This window comes from Aotus nancymaae, unplaced genomic scaffold, assembly GCF_030222135.1.
Source record: "Aotus nancymaae isolate 86718 unplaced genomic scaffold, 86718_ANA_hifiasm-v0.15.2.pri h1tg000029l, whole genome shotgun sequence".
Classification (NCBI taxonomy): domain Eukaryota; kingdom Metazoa; phylum Chordata; class Mammalia; order Primates; family Aotidae; genus Aotus; species Aotus nancymaae.
The window spans coordinates 26267625-26281794 of NW_026988442.1; the positions used below are offsets into that span (position 1 = coordinate 26267625).

General features: G+C 46.8%; 1 protein-coding gene and 1 non-coding gene across 5 annotated transcripts in view; both read left to right on the top strand.

Moving 5' to 3' along the window:
- The window catches only part of EYA2 (EYA transcriptional coactivator and phosphatase 2), a 342073-nt gene that overhangs the window by 85510 nt on the left and 242393 nt on the right, over positions 1 to 14170 (top strand). The window lies entirely within an intron of this gene.
- On the top strand, positions 10650 to 10756 carry LOC135277033 (U6 spliceosomal RNA). The gene has a single exon (XR_010344646.1). It is a non-coding gene; the product is annotated as a U6 spliceosomal RNA (small nuclear RNA).

A 14170-nucleotide genomic window follows, 5' to 3' on the forward strand; every position in this document is an offset into this window, starting at 1 on the left:
CACTTTGGGAGGCTGAGGTGGGCGAATCACCTCAGGTCTGGAGTTCAAGACCAGCCTGACCAACATGGCAAAACCCCATCTCTACTTAAAATACAAAAAAATTAGCCAGGTTTGATGGCAGGTGCCTGTAATCCCAGCTACTTGAATGGGTAAGGCAGGAGAATCACTTGAACCCAGGAGACAGAGGTTGTGGTGAGCTGAGATCAAGCTACTGAACTCTAGCCTGGATGACAGAGTGAGCCTCCATCTCAAAAAAAAAAAAAAAAGAAAAAATGAAGTGTTTGGCAGCCTCCCTCACCATTGCCCCTTCTCTCTCTTGCCACCGTGTAAGACGTGCCTTGCTTCCCCTTTGCTTTCCGCCATGGTTGTGTTTCCTGAGGCTTCCCCAGCCATGCAGAACTGTGAGTCAATTAAACCTCCTTTGTTTATAAATTACCCAGTCTCAGGTATGTCTTTATAGCTGTGTGAGAACTGACTAATATGAGGGGCTTACTTTCCGTGAACCTCAGTTTCTGCCCCTATAGAGTGGGATACTAATGGCTCATCAGATCATTTGAGATTTAAACCAGAAAAGGCAGGCTAGGTGCTTGGCTCCCTGCTGAGACGGTAGTAAAGACTCCATTGGTGTGAGCTCAGGGCAGGTCAGGCAGGTAGCTGGCCTTAGACAGCTGTGGTGGGAGGAGAACGTCGGTGCCAAGAGGCTAGAGTCCCTCAGCAGCAGCGTGGTGGCAGCTGTTGGGTCAGCTGGTCACACTTCTGCAGATCTGGCACATAAGGAGACAACACACCCAGACTGATGTATGTGGGTTCTGACTTCACAGCCGCGTGAGCAAGATCAGCCTGATGTCAGCTCCCACATCCTGGTCCCACAGGGTGACCCCAAACTGGAAGGTCCAGATGACAGATGGCCTGAGTGGTGGGTCACTCTGTCATTGAGAAAGCAACTCTGGACACAGCTAAGTCATTTTGTAGTCTTCATCTGTACCAAAGCGGGGCAAGGTGGAAAGTGCCAGGTCTCACTAAAATGAGAGAGGCTGATGAGAAATGAGCTTGCTACAGCTCCTCATGGGACTGCTATCTTGCAGTGCCCCATGGAGGATCCCAGGACCTTCTGTTGAGATTTGGATTGGACTGTGCTTGAGTCTCGCATATGGGGCTTTCGTGGAAATACACAAGGTCACCTGGGCCCGGAGAGTCAATGGAAGCAGCAGGAAGGCATTCACGCTCACCTAGAACAGGGATGGGCACATTGTATGTGCTCAACTAAAAAGTGTTGGATGAATGAATGAATTTACCCCACAGTAAATACCTGGAGCAGGACCTGTGCTGGTTGCTGGGAATTTGAAGATAAGCAAGGCTTAGCCCACAGTCTCAAGACCTCACGTGAGCATGCCAGAGATGCTTCAACTGATCATTAGCAAAGGGTTCTGAGATCTCTGAAAAAGCTAAGCAGGGCTCGGAGGCAGGGACAGTAGTTCTTGTGGGGAAGTCAGGAATGTCTGCATTTATGAGAGCATTTTGGGTGGCAATTGGCAGAAATGTCAAAGCCATTGAAACAAACAAAAAAAGAGACTTAATTCGCTCATGAAACTGAAATGCTACCTGTAGATACGGCTGTATCCGGGCCCTCAAACAACATCAAAGTAGTCTCTCTCTCTTTCACCCTGCCCCCACTCACCCATGTCTCTTGGCTCTGTTTTCCTCTGTGTCACCTGCCTCCTGGCAGGCTTTCTTGTCATGGTGGTCCCCAGCCCTTCTAGGTGTTCATCATCTCGAGGACTGGCAATAACAGCAAAAAGAGGGCTCCTCTTTCCCATAGCTCTCCCAAAGTCAAGGATTGATTCAAACCAGCCCAGTTAGGTCATGAGCCCATCCCTCCATAAATAGCACTGTGGGACAAGAGAGCGATCAGTTCTGCCCACAGGATGTGGAGGGAGGGTGAAGCAGGAGAGGTTCTCCGAGGGAAAGTGAGGATGCCACTAGGGAAGAGGAGATGGGTGCTGGACAGGTACAGACAGCAGGGGTCCACTAGATCCATCAAGAGAATCGTTCATTCGAACTTGATTATGTGTACTGGATGGAGATTTATTGGATGGACAGGGGAAATAGAATGGGATAAGGGAATCTCTGGAAGAAGGAACAGCATGAGCAAAGTCCCAGAGGCATGGAATGATTCGTTTGGGAAACATAAAAGGAGCTGATGTGAGTGGATCACAAGGAGTTGGACCAGGAGATGGGTAGGTGGTTGAGGTTGGAGAATTGAGCAGAGGCCAGATGACCGAAGACTTTGAATGTCAAGTTATTCAAAGAGGAAAGAGCTATGGTCAGATTTGTGGTTTTAGATTCATTCATCCAACACATATTTATTGAGCACCTACTATGTGAATAAGCAAAGTCCCTGATTATATTCTAATCATACCCTAGAGTAGTGCTAGGAAGCAAGACTGGAGACTCTGAGTCTGGAGGCAGGGAGAGGGAGGAGGCTGGCGCATCAGTCCAGACGGGAGTGGCTAAGAATTAGCTGGGGTGTGGAGCACATTTCCCCTGCATCAGCTCTACTCAGAGCCAAACCTTTGCTATGTAGAGTGAGTGCAGGAAGCAGATCTCCAGGCTCTTGTGTGATGCCCCATCAGGGCAGCCTGCTGGGAGCATTTTGGTAGCATCTGTTTGTACAGGCTGTCACCAACAGAATTAGCGTAGATTTGAATCCTTGCTGCCCCATGCACTGTCTGTGTGACCTGCCTCACCTCTCTGGGCCTCAGTCCCCTCTGTTAAATGACTTTATGATGGCTCCTACTTTGCAGAGTTGTCATGATGATTAAATGGGACAGTGCTTGGCACCTAAGAAGTGCTCAATAAATGACGATGTCATTAATTACTATTGTTACTCTGACTGTCTTCAAGGCACATCCACTCCTGAAACTCCTCTTCCTCTCTTGGAAACTGGGGACCATGATAGCAAGTGCCTTCGTGGAATGGTAAACCACTTAGTGGCCACGTGACCTGGGCACATGACATCACCACTCTGTGCCTTGGACTCCTCATCGGAAAAAATGGCGCTAATATTAGTACCTCCTTACAGGGCTGTTATGTGAATTAAATAAATCATGTTAAGTCCTTAGGAGAGTTCCTGGCACATAGTAAACTCTCAATAAATGTCAAATAAACAATTATTACTATGTATTTGTAATATTATGTTGTAATATATTGTTATATTAATGTAATATGTTACAATGATAAAGATTACATTATATTGCAATATTATAATAATAGGTATTATTATTTGGTAGTAGTAGTTTAGATTGACCATCTCCAATCTGAAAATCTGAAATGCAAAATACTCCAAAATCTGAAACTTTTTGAGCACTGACACGCGGCTCAAGGGCAGTGCTCACCTGAGCATTTTGGATTTTGGATTTTCAGATTCAGAATGCTCAACTGCTAAGTGTTTATATTCCAAAGTCTGAAAGAGTCTGAAATCCTAAACACTTCCAGTCCCAAGCATTTCAGATAAGGGCTACTCAGTCTATAGTATGTTACTAGAGAGGAGGGTTATGGTGATAGCTGAAATTACGACATAAAAAAAAAAAAGCCTTATTAGGCCAGGCACGGTGGCTCGCACCTGTAATCCCAGCACTTTGGCAGGCCTAAATGGGCGGATCACCTGAGGCCAGGAGTTCAAGACCAGCCTGGCTAACATGGCAAAACTCTGCCTCTACTAAAAATACAAAAATTAGCTGGCATGGTGGCACACGCCTGTAGTCCCAGCTACTTGGAGGCTGAGGCAAGAGAATCACTTGAACCCAGGAGGCAGAGGTTGCAGTGAGCCAAGATCATGCCATGACACTCCAGCCTGGGCAACAGAGCAAGAATCCATCTCAATAAATAAATAAGTAAATAGCCCTTATTAAATGGCTATTCTCAGGATCATCATCATTATCCATCAGATACTTAGAAAGAAAATGACTGCATTTGGGTTTGGGGACAAAAGGACCACCATTTCCTCCCATGAAGGCAGCTGTCTTTCTCTCAGAACGTGGTTATTAAATATTGCTGTTATTAATATTGTGAAATGAACATCAGTTGAGGAAAACTACCCAAACCCTTCTCCCAGCAGAACAAGGAGAAAGAGGCTGGCTCCCCTCCCCTGATCTGTTTCTCCTAGGCTGAGCAGAGGGGTGTTCCCCACTTCCCCCCACCCCCGACGGTTCTGTAACTCCCAGAAGGTCATCCCAGCTGGCGCTTCAGTTTTGTGATTCGGGGATTTCTTTTCTCCCTCATGCCTGGAATAATTTGTGGCTCCATTTACAAGAGCAGAGCTCTTGTGATCAACCCCGCTTGGGTCCCGGAAGCAGTATTGCCTGGAAAGCAGTTTGGATAGGTCAGCTCGGGGCACAGTCCGAAGTGATTTTAAGTGGCCCAGCTAAGTGCTGGCCAGAATGGGGAGTGCTTTTAATTTATAAACCTTGCCCTTTGAAGAAAGAGACAACACTGCTCTGAAGCAGTTTGATTTCAAAGGAATAAATCCCTTTGTGTATATAAAAAGTACAGACGTATCTAGCTCACATGTCAGAAGAAAAAAAAATCTCTGTATATTGAACTTATGTGCATGAATCTATGGGAGGAACTTCACTGAGAAAAAGTTAATAATCGTCATACATTTTTAACTTAAAAGAATTTGTTCTGAGACTGCCTGAGATCACAGTTTCGCAAGCTGTGTGTCCTCGAGCAAGTTGCTTCACTTCTCTGTGCCTCATCTGTACAATGGAAAGAATGAATACTCACTTTTGGGTTGTTGTAAAGATTAAATGAATTACTGGCTGTAATGCATTTAGAATAGTGCCTGGAACAGTGTACGTGCTTAAGAAGGGTTAGTTACTATTACCTTATAGTACAGATTTTTGTTTTGGGATTGGTGGTGATTTTTTGCCTGGCACACAGGAAAGCCAGTCTAGAGAGTGGCCCTGTTGTTTGCAACAGAAACCTATAATTGTCTGTTTCTCCTTGGTTTTCTGGGTTGAGAGTCCAATGCACACATTTTTTCATCATGCCTTGATGTTTTTTTTTTTTTTTTCCTTTTTAAATCCAACCTTTCAGGATGTACTTCCAGCAAGGCAATTTGGAATTCTTGAATTCCAGAGAGACTTTTCTGGCCACATTAGCTAACAGAGGAACTTTTCAAAACCAAGAGAAGCTTGCAAACCACTGGTTAGAAAATCGACTCATTCATTCATTCTACAAATATTTCTTGTGGGCTTACTATTTGCCGGGTCTCCGTGACAGGCTCAGGGGTTTCAAAGAAAGCATGATGTATTAAAGGTGTGTCCTACGGGGAGCCAGGCCCTGATTTAAGAGCTGTACATACATCAATCCATTCAGTCCTCACCACAATCCTATGAGAGAGATGCTATTTTATCCCCATTGTACAGACACAGAAACCGAGGCAAAGAGAGGTTAAATATCCCCAAGGACACACAGTTGGTAAATAAAGTCCAGATTCAAACCCAGGCAGCCCGGCTCCAACATCTTTACTCTTCTCTTTTTCTCCCCAACTCAAATTTGGAAAATTTCAAACCTACAGAAAATGTACCAGCATGGCACAGTGAACATCATATAGTTGTGCTATGGACTAGTCATTGTTAAACGCTGGCCACATTTTCTTTACCTCTCCCTTTCTCTGTAAATTTTTGTGAAACCATTTGAGACTTACTTGCAGACATGATGATTCTTCACCCTAAAATACTTACCTATTACTGCATAACAAATTACCCCAAACTTTAATGGCTGAAAAAACACAGATATATATTATATCATGTCTGTAGGTGAGGAATCTGGGAGCAGCTGAGCCGGGTCCTCTACTCAGAATCTCTAATGAGGCTATGATCAAAATGTGAGCTGGGGCTGCCTTCACATCAGGCATAGTGGAGGTCATGCATGTGGCTGTTGGCTGGAGGCCTTAGTTCCTCTCCACATACATAGGCCTCTTCATGGGGCTGGGGCTGCTCCTGACACATTGGCTGACTTCCCTGAAAGCAAGTGGAGAGCGAGAGAGAGACAGACAGAACAAGAAACCTAGATGGATGCCACAGTGTTTTATAACTTAATGTCAAAGTGGCATACCATCACTTCTGCCATATTCGATTGGTCACACAGACCAGCCTGGGTACAGTGTGGGAGGGGACCTCACGGGGGTGTGAAGACCAGGGAGGCAGAGACCACTGGAGTATCTTGGATGCTGGTGACCACAGTGTGTTTCTCTTAATGATGAAGACATTCTCCTACAAAACCACTGTACTATGACCACATTCAGGACATTGATTAATACTGTACTGCTGCCTGACATTCACTCCATATTCAGATTTTTTTCAGTTGTCTCAATAATGTCTTTTTTATCAGTCTAGATCCATTCCACCTTCTTGACGTAAAAACAGCTTGATTGTCCTTTTGGGAAACACTCCTTCCCCACTCTCAGTCCACCTAGTTCAGAAGAGGCTGATTCTGATGCCCCAGCCATGGGGAGGTTTATGGCGCAGATCCAGCCAGTGAGCACTCAGCATCGCCCTGGTGATAGCAATTGGTTCAGAGATGGGCATGTGACCCAAGTTGGGCCAATCAGAATAATTCCTGAAGCTTAGCTGGTACTACTAAGGAAAGGCACCGTGTTACCACTACGGTTGTGGAGCTGGTGGGGTCAGATTGGAGGCACTGGGAGCCATCTTTTCTAGCGGCTTGCAGGAGAGGCTGCCTGAGAATGAAGTCAAGGTGGGAGAAAGTAAACCTGAGCGATAGAGATGGGGGAAGGGGAGACAGATAATGACTATACTTTTTTCAAAAATCCCCTTGATCAAGCTATATGTGAAGCTAACTACTCCTAAAGGTTCCAGTTATGTGAGTCAACAAGTTCTTCTTTTTATTTAAACCAATTTGAGCTAAAATTATTGTTATTTGCAACAGAAAGGGTCCTGACCAAAACATACATCTTCCAGGCAAAGAAAATGACTTACTGTAAATCCTTACCACAGAAACTAGTTTGCAGCAGAAGTGTGCTATGAGGAAGCAGGACTGATAGTCTTAGAAATTAGAGTTGTTTCATCTCCTCTATTTGTAAAAGTCCAAGAGATGATACAGCAAAATCTCCAGCCCTTCCGTAACAGGCTCATCCCTGGAAGTTCATGAAGTTCCAGTTATGCCACTTATTACCACTGTCTTCTTAGCGAAGTCATTTAACCTCTCTAAGCCTCAGTTTCCTCATCTTGAAACAGATTTATTATTAAGACATAAAGTGAGGGGAAAGTAAAATAAGATGGTGCATGTTAAGCATAGGGACAGTACTGAGATATAGTAGGTGGTCAATAAAACGTAGCCCTTCATAGCAGTTCTAAGATGAAAGGCCTACTCTGTGCAAGATCTTGCAGAGATACACAGGAAATATAATAGGCCCACCTGAGTATGTCAGAAATCTTCATGGAGGAAGAAAGGCTCAATCTGGCCCTTCAAGGAATCACTGAAATTTAAAAACATAAGCAAATGAATAGAGGTGGGCTTCTTACAAAGAATGTGCAGAAACACAAGTTGATAATAAGAACAGCTGAGATGTATTGAGCACTGACTGTGTGCCAGGTGTGCTTTTCACACATCAACTCATATAACAGCTGAGGTCCTCCCAGCCCTCGAGGTGGAGATCAAGATGAACAGTTTTGCAGAGAAGGACACAGAAGCCCAGAGAGGTCAGTTCATTTGCTCAAGGTCACTTTGGTCCTATGTGGAGAGCTAGGATTCAGACCCCAGGTGCCTGAATTCAGAGCCCACATCCTCAGCCACTCTGCCAATACTACTATTGCTCATAAAACATAAGTGGTGACAACGACACCAGTTACTGAGGCTACACAGCTATGCACAGATACAAAACCCAAATGATACAGATTTCAAAGAAAAGCCGCAAAGGCCACCCATCCAGCCGAGACCCAGGCCCAGGTCTGTGGACCTCTTGCCCCCAAGGGATTAAATGCTCTGTTCTGTGAATGCGGCTGGGACCAGGCACAGGGCTCCAGGAGGGAAGGCAACAGGCCAGCTCAGGGCGGTGGCAAAAGCTCCAGGCAGCTGGTGGCATTGGGGGCTGTGGCCAGCTGTCTCTCACTGACCAGGACTGAGCACCCCAGGCCTCTCGCCAGCAAGACCTCAACAGCTGTCAGAGGGGAACAGTGCCTGCCATCCACAGACGACCCAGGGGACGGGGCCAGTGACCCTGGGTGAAAGGTCTGCCTGCCGGGCCCTAGCCTCCTGACTCCATCTGTCTCACCACCTGCAGGCAGCATTTCTGACTTTTTCCTTTGGTATAAATGAGGAGACAACTACAAAGTCAACAGTGGGAAATGTGCAGGAGGCCCCGTCTTCCCAGAGCCCCAGCCTGCTGGCTGCGGAGGCATATAGCCTGAGAAGGCTGCACAGGGGACACTGACTCGGGGACCCCCTGTGCTGGATGGTGCCATGGGCAGGGCTGTCTTGGAGTCCCACAGACCCACATTCAAATCCTGGCTTTGCCTCTAAGAGCTGCCTGAGCTCAGGCGAGCCACACACCCTATCACATCTCTCCTCTGTAAAATGAGCACGGCCCACCTCACAGAGGAGCTGGAAGGATTTAATGAGGTGCCTGCAGTTCCCCACAAGGTCTGGGAGGGGGGTAAGTCCACCGGAAGTAGAACCAAACTCCCAAGTGGAGTCCCGGCTCTGCCCCAGCTCAGCTGTGTGGCCTTCCATAGCCTCCTTCATCTTTCTGGGGCTCAGTTTCCAAATCTGTAAACTAAGGGGCATGATATCTATCTGACAGGGCTACTGTGAGAAATTCAATGCGTTTCTGTGTGTAAAGTGCCTGGACTTCAGTAAACACTATGAAGAGAAGCAGTAGCGTAGTGGTTAAGGCTCTGACACCTACCTGCTGTGTGACGTTGAGCAAGTTACCTTCCTTCTCTGTGCCTCAGTTTCCTCACATGTATCATGGAGATACTCATGCCCTTATCTTCAAGGCCCAAGGCCTGTGCTAAGGATTAGATGAGACATTAGAAAATCTTTGGAGCTTAGCAGGTGGTGGGTACATGACAGACATGGGTTCTTTTTTCTTTCTGTTTTTCTTGAGACAAGGTCTCACTCTGTCATCCAGGCTGGAGTGCAGTGGTGCCATCATAGCTCGCTGTAGCCTCAAACTCCTGGGCTCAAGGAATCCTCCCACCTCAGCCTCCTAAGCAGCCGAGACTACAGGCACAAGCCACCACCTAGCTAATTTTTAATTTTTTTTGTAGAGACAGGATCTCACTATGTTGCTCAGGCTGGTCTCAAACTCCTGGGTTCAAGTGATCCTCTTGCCTCAGCCTCCCAGAATATTGAGGTTATGCACGTGAACCCTTGTGCCTGGCCTACACAATGTTCTGGATGTTACAAAAGTACTCATCAATCATGAAGTGATTGTTACTAGGTTCTTATTAGTAACATGCTTTCTGTTACTAGCCTCCTCACCAAGGAGGGGGTGGCGGACAATCAAAGGAAAGGTACCCTTTTATTTTATTTTATTTTATTTTATTTTATTTTATTTTTTACTTTATTTTTTCGAGATAGGGTCTCACTCTGTCACCCAGACTGGAGTGCAGTGGCACAATTACAGCTCACTGAAGCCCCCTCTGGGCTTAGTGATCCTCCCACCTCAGCCTCCTGAGTAGTTGGGACTGCAGTTGTGCGCCGCCATGCCTAGCTAATTTTTGTATTTTTTATAAAGACAGGGTTTTGCTACGCTGTGCCATTTTTACAGGGGAAAAAGCGTCTCAGAGAAAAGGTGGGGAATAGGGCAAAAGGTCCCTTGATATTTAGATATATTTTTTGTGTAGTTGTGTAGTGTGGATATATACCCAGTCCCTCCAAAGCCTCTGATGAGTGTCGTGCAGGCGGTGACTTACCCGTGTGGCAAGGTTTCGAGGAATTACACAGTCGGGCTCTGGAGTGAGACTCGGTGGGTCTGTGTCCCTTCTCTGACCCTCGCTGTGTGACTTTGGGCAAGGCCAGCCACTTAACCTCACCAAGCCAGGTCTCATCATCTGTGAAATGAGGACACTGACAGACCTGCCTCATTGGGAGGGTTCTCTGATTTTTTTTTTTTTTTTTTTTTTTTGACATGGAGTCTTGCTGTTGCCCAGGCTGGAGTACGGTGGCGCAATCTTGGCTCACTGCAACCTCCTCCTCCTGGGTTTAAGTGATTCCCCTTCCTCACCCTCCCGAGTAGCTGGGATTACAGACATGCACCACCACGCCCGGCTAATTTTTGTATTTTTAGTAGAGACAGGGTTTCACCATGTTGACCAGGCTGGTCTTGAACTCCTGACCTCAAGAGATCCACCCGCTTCAGCCTCCCAAAGTGCTGGGATCACAGGAGTGAGTCACCGTGCCTGGCTGGTTCTCTGAATTAATCGTGCAGAGCAGTGATTCCCAACCAGGAGTGGCTCTGTCCCCAAGGGGACATTTGACAGCATCTGTAGACATTTGCTTGTCCCATCTAGAGGGGAGGTGTGCTGCAGGCGTCTAGAGGGTAGGGGTCAGGGATGCTGCCAAACATCCTACAATGCGCAAGACAGTCCCCACCCCGCAGCAAAAGACCATCCACTCTGGTGTTCGCTTCGGCAGCACATATACTAAAATTGGAACGATACAGAGAAGATTAGCATGGCCCCTGCGCAAGGATGACACGCAAATTCATGAAGTGTTCCATATTAAAAAAAAAAAAAAAAAAAAAAAGACCATCCACTCTGAATGTCAGTAGTGTCAATGGTCATCCTCATGTAGAGTGTTGGCCTTAGCATAATGCCAGTAAAACAAAGTGCTTGTGTTTGTTGAATGACTAAACGAACTTGCTCACTCCAAGTCTCAGCTGATCCTGGCATGGAGAAAATGTATCCTCTCCCAGAGCTGTTGTGAGATTTAATAAGAAATATGCCAGCCTGAGGGTCTCTCTGGGGCCCTGGAAACTGCTATTGGCTGTTGAATGAATATCGTAGTGAGGGGGCACCGGGAGTCTCAGATCTGGCATTTGGGCGGGAAGGTTGACCGAGGAGGCCAGCGTGTAGTTCTTCCAGCTGAAACTGTTTCTCCGTGAAGGATTTCAAGCACAACATATACCCAAACAAAAGAGAATGGGAGCAAAATGTACAAAAGGAAGCTAGGATGGGCTTGGCCTCGGCGATCCCTCCTTGCTAATCTCCAAAGCTGTAAGAATTTAAGGGAAACGCAATCCATGTTTTGTTGCCTTATTTGTGCATAATTCATCAAAATGCTGTTCTGTAAGAGAACTTCTTTGTGGCTTGAAACCCTTTGCACACTTTTATTTTTATCTTTTCCCGTGCTCTATCTTTCTCTGTTATATCTCTCCCTCTCTCTCCCCCTTTCTTTCTCATTAAAAAGATGCCTTTTCTCTCAAGTGTAAGAAGTTGACTTGTGCCAAAAACAAGCAGGGTGGATGCTGAAAGCTCCCAGGGTTAGCCTGGAGCCTCCCAACACCAGACCTTGAGCAGGCTCCCAGCTTAAGTAAAATCCTCCTCCCTGTTCTGTTCCCCCTGGATGGCTCTGGGGAGCCCCAGAGGGGAACAGGTGAGGGAGCCAAGTGAGGGCCTGGTTGCTCCCAGGAAAGAGAGGATGTTGTGGTCCTGTTTTGGCCAAGCAGTGCTCCTGTGCGCAGATCCCTGTGTGTGATCGGAGACACTCACAAGGGTCGGGGTTGGAGACAAGATGCTCAAAGGTCCCTTCCAGTGGTGGGCGTCTGACTCTGGGGTGGGTTTTTGAGGGCTGCACTAGCTTCGGGGCAGATGCAGCCTCCGTCTCCTCACCTGGGCAGTGGGAATTAGGGGGTCTGTTCAGATTGTTGGGATGAGCAGTCAGTGAGGAGGAGGATGCCAGGTGTGAGTGCTGGGCACTACCCGGCGAGCACTCAGGGCATGCAAGCCACCAGCGTCCCTGCATCCTCAGGGCACTTTCTGAACCTCAGCACCTTCATCTCCAAGATGAGAAGAAAAATAACGCCCACTCCAGAGCATCGTTGGGAGAATTCAACAAGTTCCTTGCTACAAAGTCCCCAGTAAGACCTGGCATATAATTCATGTTCTGAAAATGTTTGTTTATGTCTCACCTCTTACCTAATCCATGCCCCTGCCTGCTCATTCCAAGAAGAGGTATCCAGTAAAAAGGGAGAAGAGCGTAAAAGTGAGGATCCTACATTTATTTCTTCCTGGCAATTCATTTGATTTTTTAAAAAGAGGCCAGGTGCGGTGACTCATTCCTGCAATCCCAGCACTTTGTGAGGCTGAGGCGGGCAGATCATCTAAGCCCAGGAGTTTGAGACTAGCCTGGCCAACATGGCAAAACCCCATCTCTACAAAAAATACAAAAATTAGCCAGGTGTGGTAGTGCATGCCTGTAGTCTTAGCAACTCTGGAGGCTGGAACAGGAGGATCACTTGAGCCTGAAAGATAGAGGTTGCAGTGAGCCCAGATCAAGCCACCACACTCCAGCCTGGGTGACAGAGTGAGACCTAAAAAAAGCTGCAGTTAGCAATAGGAAGGCCCTTCCTTTATTTGAGTAGCCTTAGCTTCATTGGACCTCAGTTTCCTCATCTGTAAAATGGTGATAATTATAATACCTGCATGGCAGAGGTATTGTGGATTAAATGTGAGCCTCTATATAAAGTACTTAGGACAGTGCCTGGCAGTTCGTAAGTGCTGTTTTAAGAGTTCACCACTTTCAACCAGAGTGACTGGACAGTGACCAATTTTTAGAAAGCCCCGACTCCCTGTTTACTCAGCTCCAGAACATCTCAGGAAGCTGAGCAGCCTCTCCTGTACCTCAGGTGTTTCTGTTCTGTGCAAAAGGAGAGATTTTGCTTGCCGCCTGTGGAGTTCCCACAGATGCACTGCTTAGTGTTTGCAAAGACCTCTGAGCCCCGAAGAAATGCAGGCTGCTACGAATGCTATTACCGGATTCCACATTCTCCAGGGCTCTTTGGAGACTTTGGAAGCTTGGGTTTGTTTGGACTTTTCATGACTCGACTCTGGTAATCATTAGGGCGTTTGGTGATCTTAGACGGGCTCTGCCTTTCACCTCTGTGGCCTGCTGGGCCCTTCTGGGCGTGTTGCAGGAAGGGAATGCGTCATTGCTCCTATCTGCCTAGTCAGCTTTTGTAACAAGCTCTTGATATGATGATTTCGTGCTTGAGTTAGCTTTTCAGACCTTCTGCGGTGCTTTGCCGCAGAAGGTGGAGGTACTGGGACAATCCAAGCCGTCAACTGCTGACAGTGGGCCTGTCACCGTTGACTTCAGAATGTGGGTCCCCCAGTGGGGGTTAGAGTCTCAGTGGTCGAGATTGTCCTTCTCTGGTGCCTGTGCTTGTATTTGAACATCTTCCTCCTCTGGACCTCACCCACTGGATCCCTGCAGGATCACTGGCCCCTCTGCCAAGACTTGCCATCAGTGGGAGGGCTGCTCCCCTCCCTACTTCCAAGCATAAAGCCCTAGGAGGCCTTGCCCATGGAGACGAGGTACATAGCTATGTGTTTTATTGCCATTTATTGTTCTTGTTATTTTAACATTTATGGAGCACGTTTTAGCTGTGAACTCATTTCTTGAGCATCACTGCGGTCAAAATCTCTCCAGGGTGCAGGGCCAAGGGTTACTTTGATTCTTTTTTTGGCTGTTGCCCTATTTACTTTATTAAAAATATTCATTGTGTGTAGGGCTCCCTTTGTTCTAAGAACTTTTCTGGACATGGCCCTGGGTCCACCCTAAGCCCCTGATTACCATCATTTGAACGTGGGCCTGGGTGTGAGTAAGGCCATTTAGGCCAGCAGTCAGCAAACATTTTCTGTAAAGGGCCATGTAATAAATATTTTAGACTTTGGGGACCTCTGCTGTAACTGCTCAATTCTGTTCACATCACGTAAAAGCAGCCATAGACAGTATATAACTGAATAAAACTTTATATACAAAACCAGAGAACAGCCAGAATTTGGCCGCATAGTTTACTGAACACCCTCTCCCTGCCCACCCGATGTAGATGATGAGGCTTTGTTCTATGAATCCCTTTTAGTTCTTCCATAGATCTAAAGTGGAAGTCCTTCTTACTGCAGTTTTGGCCTGTTTCCAC